This window comes from Bos taurus, chromosome 9, assembly GCF_002263795.3.
Source record: "Bos taurus isolate L1 Dominette 01449 registration number 42190680 breed Hereford chromosome 9, ARS-UCD2.0, whole genome shotgun sequence".
NCBI classification, from domain to species: Eukaryota; Metazoa; Chordata; class Mammalia; order Artiodactyla; family Bovidae; genus Bos; species Bos taurus.
The window spans coordinates 55,491,645-55,499,389 of record NC_037336.1 but is presented as its reverse complement, the minus strand read 5'-3'; the positions used below and the strand labels follow the sequence as shown (position 1 = coordinate 55,499,389).

At 39.4% G+C, this 7,745-nt stretch overlaps 1 pseudogene; it reads right to left on the bottom strand.

Moving 5' to 3' along the window:
• Window positions 1-2,898: 2,898 nt before the first annotated feature.
• Window positions 2,899-4,032, bottom strand: LOC782448 (rab-like protein 2A; annotated as a pseudogene).
• Window positions 4,033-7,745: the final 3,713 nt, after the last annotated feature.

Below are 7,745 nucleotides of genomic sequence, written 5' to 3'. Positions count from 1 at the left end.
AGATCTAAAGATGCCATCCTGATTTACTTTGTATAAAATTATGTTTTATTTTTCTCATAGCTTTTACACTATCTGAATTTTTTTTATTCATGAATATGTTTACTTTTTTTCTCTTCTATTTCACTTGACATAAAATCCATGAAAGCCTGGAACTCATTATTCTTGATACAACCATCTCTAGTGCCTAAAACAGTGATCCTCAAATGGTTGCCATTCAATTAATTTAGTAATTGAGTAATTATATTTAAATTAGCTATTTTGTTCTTGTTACATTTTGTTTCCAGGCCAAATTTTTTCAAACGTTTTCATTTTTCATGGTGAAATACTGAGATTCTTTAGCAATCCTTTAATAAAATCTTGGGTGTGTCTTACTTTGATTTAGTTACTCTTATGGGAGAAAGTGAAGAAGAACTAAAGAGCCTCTTGATGAAAGTGAAAGAGGAGAGTGAAAAAATTTGCTTAAAGCTCAACATTCAGAAAACTAAGATCATGGCATCTGGTCCCACCACTTCATGGCAAATAGATGGGGAAACAATGGAAACAATGGCTGACTTTACTTTTCTGGGCTCCAAAGTCACTGTAGATGGTGATTGCAGCCATGAAATTAAAAGACGCTTACTCCTTGAAAGGAACGTTATGACCAACACAGACTGAGCGACTTCACTTTCACTTTTCACTTTCATGCATTGGAGAAGGAAATGGCAACCCACTCCAGTGTTCTTGCCTGGAGAATCCCAGGGACAGGGGAGCCTGGTGGGCTGCCGTCTATGGGGTCGCACAGAGTCAGACACGACTGAAGCAACTTAGCAGCGGCAGCAGACAGCATATTAAAAAGCAGAGACATTACTTTGCCAACAGAGGTCCGTCTAGTGAAGGCTATGATTTTTCCAGTGGTCATGTATGGATGTGAGAGTTGGACTATAAAGAAAGCTGAGCGCCGAAGAACTGATGCTTTTGAACTGTGGTGTTGGAGAAGACTCTTGAGAGTCCCTTGGACTGCAAGGAGATCCAGCCAGTCCATTCTAAAGGAGATCAGTTCTGGGTGTTCATTGGAAGGATTGATGTTGAAGCTGAAACTCCAGTACTTTGGCCACATGATGTGAAGAGCTGACTCATTTGAAAAGACCCTGATGCTGGGAAAGATTGAGGGCAGGAGGAGAAGGTGACAACAGAGGATGAGATGGTTGGATGGCATCACCGACTCAATGGATATGGGTTTGGGTGGACTCTGGGAGTTGGTGATGGACAGGGAGGTCTGGCATGCTGTGGTCCACGGGGTCACAAAGAGTCGGACACGACTGAGTGACTGAACTGAACTGAACTGAAAGTACAAAGAACAGAACATAACACAGTTCCAGAATGTACCTGACTATTATAAAGCGGGACTACACACTCACATATGGCTGCACTAACAATGCATATGGAGCCTAGGATAGCTATGTCTTACAGTTCTCAATGCCCATCATTAGTTATTTTGAATTACATCTAAGATTAAAAACGCCCATCATTAGTTATTTTGAATTACATCTAAGATTAAAAAGAAAAACTCTTCTTTTTTTTTTGTAATTAATACTTTAAATCAAGGACAACTTATTTCTATTTATCTCTCTTAATATTAACTAAACTTGTAAACTGCTTATATTCCAAGATGTAGCTTATATGAACATAGGGAACCTAATGTCATGAAATAATTATTAAGATCAGTTCTGCTACATCATTTTTCTATGGCAAAATATGGCAAAATATCACCATTTAAAATAAACTCTGTCTATAATACTCATGAAATAATTCAGAAATTAATTGTTTTTATGCCTTAGTTGCAGTTCTTTATATGTTTGCTTATGCTTATAACCAACATTTAAGCAATAGAGCATTATCACACTATTGTTTTGGTTCCTTTTGACTAATCATGTATTGTTTTCTCTGGAAGTATTATCAAAGACAGTAATGAACCCAGTTGCAAGACCAGTCAAGATTCTCAGACACCAAATCAAGAAGATGTTTCATTTTTTGATTTTTGATGATCAAATTAGTATCCTGCAATCTCGTTAAACTCATATATTCTAGAAAGATTTATTTCTTAGATTTTTTTGAGATATTCTATGTAGACAATTCATGTCATCTTTAATAGATGAAAACATGATATTGCCCACTGTTTTGGTTATAAACAGAAAGTTATATTTTAGAACAATGAAAAAATAAGAAAACTAAAGTTTATTCTGTTTCTAATGTTCTTCAGATTTCATGTAGATACACTTTTTTGATTAATATTGTACTCATCCTGTTTGAAAAATCACAATTATCCTTTCTTTTTTATGTAATTCAAACTTTATTGTAAATAAAAAATAATTAATGGAAATGATGTATAAGAATATCATAAAAGCATTCTAGTGAGCAACAAGTCCTGGAGATAAATAGAAAAAGCAGCATGACAGTTCTTAGCAGCCCTTGCCACCCAAAGATGTACAGTGTCCACACCAGTCCTTAGAAAAATGAAGAAAAGTCTCCTATGTTAAAATATGGGTTTTAAATGGAGCTTCCTGAAGTCAATTTCTTATAATACAATGCCTTGTGATGTGGCTGTATTGACCCTTGATGCTCACAACAATGTTTGGGTATTAGTGTGTATGGCCAGACCAGTCATCTGCTTTCACTTGATGTTAACAGCAGACTTGGCCTGTGGTTTTGGCCTTACTGTTCATCAAAGTACTGGCCATATACAGAAGAAACGTGTGGAACAAACAGCTCTCTGCTCAAAATCATTTTCTTAAAATTACTGGTTTAGTTGGGAGCCTAAAGAGGAGAAAAATCAGTAATGAAAAATCATCCCTTTGGTGGAAATCAATGAATAGGCCCTGACATTAGTTCTCAGTTGGGGGTTGGGGGGTGGTCGGTGGGAGGACTGGGGGTGGAAGACACTTAAATATAGCTTTATTTATGAAACACACAGAATATCCCATGATTCTCTTTACTGTCCCACATGACCTGGAGGGTCCATCCCTAATTTGGCTTCAGGGTCTGGTATGGGTCTTACATCTGTTAGTACTGTGTACTGACCCCAACCCACAGGGGAGGGAATCATATGTAAGGGTCATCTTTCGCGGGCCATGGATATAAGGTTGTGGTCAGGGGCAAATGGGACAACCGTGTTTTTTAGGAGGTATAGCAGGGGACAGCCTGGAAGATGTCTCAACTGAAAGCTGAAGTATTGTTGAGGGAGGGGTCTTCTGAACTGCCCTTCACCACCAAGTGGGCCACACAAAGGCCTCCTGTGGCTCAGGAAGGAGATGGGCTCTGGATGCGGCCATGCTGCTCTTTGTCTGGCATATCCTCCTCCTTCTGCTCCAAGTCGATGTTCGCCAGCTCCTGCAAAACCTTGTCCATGAAGTCCTGGGAGCACTGTTTGTAAGACACAGCTAATCGAATTGTATCATTAAAGAGCTTCACAACATTGGTACCATTAGCAGCTGAGACAAAGTACAGGGGCAAGGAGAATTTCCTGGCAAAATTGAAACTCTATTGGGCCATTTTGATGTCTGTGTAGATTTTATTGGCCACCACAATGCACAGAATCTCTGGCCTGAACTCCTGAAGCTCCATATACCAAGTGTTCAAGTTCTTGTACGTGAGTTTCCTCTGTACATCAAATACCATGATGCAGGCATGGGCCTTGTGGTAGCAGGAGGCATGCATACTTTGGAACTGCTCTTGGCCTGCTGTGTCCCAAAAGTCCACAAGGACACTCTTGCCATCTACTGTGGCTGTGTGCTCGTACAGGGTCAGGGTGTATGTGGACAGCTGCTGGGACTGAAATCCATCCTGAGAAATCTCTCCATGAGTTTGGACTTGCCCCCAGTGCTGTCTCCTAGGCAGATGATTTTCACATTGTCATCAGCATTGTATTTCTCCTGGTCCAGCTCACAGGGTTTGGCTTTCTCCCTAGCCATTGGCTCCTGGCTGTAGAAAGGTCATCAGCTCAGGGCAGGGGGATCTTGTCATCAGCTTCTAGCTCTGCCCACGGCCCTACAGCTCACAATTATCCTTTCTTATAGGCAGTTCTGTTGATAATTTTCTTTTTTTTTTTTTTGTATGACAAAATACTGATTTTTCCTTCATTTCCAAGAGATACATTCACTCAGTTTAGAATTCTTTGTTGTAACATATTTTATTTCAGCACTTTAAGGAAATCACTTCTTTTTCTTCCATTGTAGATGATTTTTGACAAGAAATTTCTGTAATTACTTTCTTTGTATACAATGCTTATTTTTTCTCTTACTTGAAGAGTTTGTCTTTTGTGACAGTTTCAGCCTGACATGCTTAGGGTTGTGTGTGTGTGTGTGTGTGTGTACATGTTTATCATGCTGGATGTTCTCTGATCTGAGTTTTGTCATGTAAGTTTGGAGACTGTCATAGAGTTTTTAAAAAGCTTTACCATTATTTCCTGAAACACTTCTATATTTTTTTCTGTCTCTACTCCTCTGGTATTTCAGTTAGATATTATTAGATTGTTCGGTGGGCTTCCCTGGTGGCTCAGTGGTAAAGAATTCACCTGCAATGCAGGAGCCACAGGAGACATGGGTTCCATCCCTGAGTGGGGATGATGCCTTGGAGGAAGGCATGGCAACCCACTCTAGTATTCTTGCCTGGAAAATCCCATGGACAGAGAAGCTCTGCAAGCTACAGACCATAGTGTCACAAAGAGTCAGACATGACTGAAAAGACTCAGCATTCACGCATGCAGTGTGTTTGATATCGTTTCACACTTCTTGAATTCTCATTTCTGATTTTTTAATTCATTTTTTCTTATATTTCAGTTTTGGTAAACTTTAATGACCAATCTTAAAATTCATTAGTTTTTTTCATAGCTCATTACATTGCTTTCATCTATGAAACTCTAGTCTTTCTTCTTGTCCTCTATTTATAGTTTGCATTATAGTTTCCAACTCTAGGCTGAAATTACTTGTATTATCATGCATGTTGCTACTTTTCACACGAAAGCTTTTGCATATTAATCACGGCTATTTTAAATTCCCTGCTATATCTGAGTGTTTCTTTGATTGTTGTATCTTTTGGAATGTTTTGATTTCTTGATTTTTTTGATGCATATTATATTGTTTTTTTTCAATATGAAAGCTTATATATAAGACAATAAAAGCTGAAGTAAACAAGATTTATGCTTTGAAATAAACATTCCTTCATATATTTCCTTGTGCTAGACTTTTCCTGTGAGGTTTGAGGTTAATTTGTTCAGGAGTAAAGGTGAATTGTTGGATATTGTTGTTTCTATGGTTACCCTCAAAGCCCATAGGCTTTAAATTCCTTTAGTGACTACTTCTATTTAGAGTGGGAATTTATTTGTCAGAGATTTTCTTTTCCTTCATGTTCCACATTCATTTCTAGGTCTTTCCTTTCTGCTCTGTTTCGGAGAAGGTTTCTCTCTAGGAGTATTTCACTGCTGATTGTTTTTAATTTGGTTAGCCTGGTAGTTAGTTGTTGCATTATGGAGGAAACACATTCTTTTTTTTTTTTTTTTAATTTAATTTTATTTTTAAACTTTACAATATTGTATTAGTTTTGCCAAATATCAAAATGAATCCGCCACAGGTATACCCGCGTTCCCCATCCTGAACCCTCCTCCCTCCTCCCTCCCCTACCCTCCCTCTGGGTCGTCCCAGTGTACTAGGCCCAAGCATCCAGTACCGTGTATCGAACCTGGACTGGCGACTTGTTTCATACATGATAATATACATGTTTCAATGCTATTCTCCCAAATCTCCCCACCCTCTCCCTCTCCCACAGAGTCCATAAGACTGATCTATGCATCAGTGTCTCTTTTGAAGTCTCGTACACAGGGTTATTGTTACCATCTTTCTAAATTCCATATATATGCGTTAGTATACTGTATTGGTGTTTTTCTTTCTGGCTTACTTCACTCTGTATAATAGGTTCCAGTTTCATCCATCTCATTAGAACTGATTCAAATGTATTCTTTTTAATGGCTGAGTAATACTCCATTGTGTATATGTACCACTGCTTTCTTATCCATTCATCTGCTGATGGGCATCTAGGTTGCTTCCATGTCCTGGCTATTATAAACAGTGCTGCAATGAACACTGGGGTACACGTGTCTCTTTCCCTTGTGGTTTCCTCAGTGTGTATGCCCAGCAGTGGGATTGCTGGATCATAAGGCAGTTCTATTTCCAGTTTCTTAAGGAATCTCCACACTGTTCTCCATAGTGGCTGTACTAGTTTGCATTCCCACCAACAGTGTAAGAGAGTTCCCTTTTCTCCACACCCTCTCCAGCATTTATTGCTTGTAGACTTTTGGATCGCAGCCATTCTGACTGGTGTGAAATGGTACCTCATAGTGGTTTTGATTTGCATTTCTCTGATAATGAGTGATGTTGAGCATCTTTTCATGTGTTTGTTAGCCATCTGTATGTCTTCTTTGGAGAAATGTCTATTTAGTTCTTCTTAATTACTCTTACTAATTCTCAGTCTTGGGCAACCACTCTTTACCAGTCTTGAGAGTGTGGCCTGCTCCTCCTGTAGCTGTACTTTTGAGTACAGCATGCGTTCCTGTCCTTTCCCCAGGTAGAAAATGTGTGTCTATTTACTTCCACTATCTTAAAGGTGACATTGTTTGTTGCCCTTCACCTCCAATTTACAGCTTTGCTTCTCTATTAGAAGTAGGAGATAAGGAATTGTATCATATGTTTCCGGCAGAAGCTGGTCTCTTTCCTTGGCCTTTACTACAAGGGATGTTTTCTCAAGTTTCTTATCAATTGTTTGGTGAGCCCCCACTGAAATTCACAGTGAGGAGCATGTAACTGGATGCATTTATATCCCCCATGGATTCTATATTCTGCTGAAGCACCTTTAGCCTTTGCTAGTCTTTAACAATTTTCATTTTTTTCTCAGCAATTCTCCTCATTGTCAGACTGCTTCTGCCCAGATAATCATGTAATTGTGTGCTTTCTCTTTTTGAAGATTTGAATTGGTTTCAGAGATTTCAGATTCTATAGATTTCAGTCAGTTTTTGCCCTGCACACTCAGGTCTCTGGTGGGTCAAAGAAAAGTGATAAATTATACATTTTGCCTAGCTACTTTGTTTGTTTCTGTAAGGTTGGAAACAATGCTCTTTCTAGTTTTACATTATCATTGCTGTTCAGTCCCTCAGTCGTCTCTGACTCTTTGCAACCCCATGGCCTGCAGCACACCAGGCTTCCCTTCCTTCGCCATCTCCCAGAGCTTGCTCAAACTCATGTCCAGTGAGTCAATAATCCCATCCAACTATCTTGTCCTCTGTCATCCCATTCTTCTCCTGACTTCTATCTTTCCCAGCAGCATGGTCTTTTCCAAAAAATCAGCTCTTCCCATCAGGTGGCCAAATTATTGAGCTTTAGCTTCAGCATCAGTCCTTCTAATGAATATTCATTAGGACTGATTTCCTTTAGGATTGACTGGTTTGATCTTCTTGCAGTCCAAGGAACTCTCAAGAGTCTTCTCCAACACCACAGTTCAAAAGCATCAATTCTTTGGTGCTCAGCCTTCTTTTGGAAAAGGCAATGACACCCGACTCCAGTACTCTTGCCTGGAAAATCTCATGGATGGAGGAGTCTGGTGGGCTACAGTCCATGGGGTCGCTAAGAGTCCGACACGACTGAGCGACTTCACTTTCACTTTTCACTTTCATGCATTGGAGAAGGAAATGGCAACCCACTCCAGTGTTCTTGCCTGGAGAA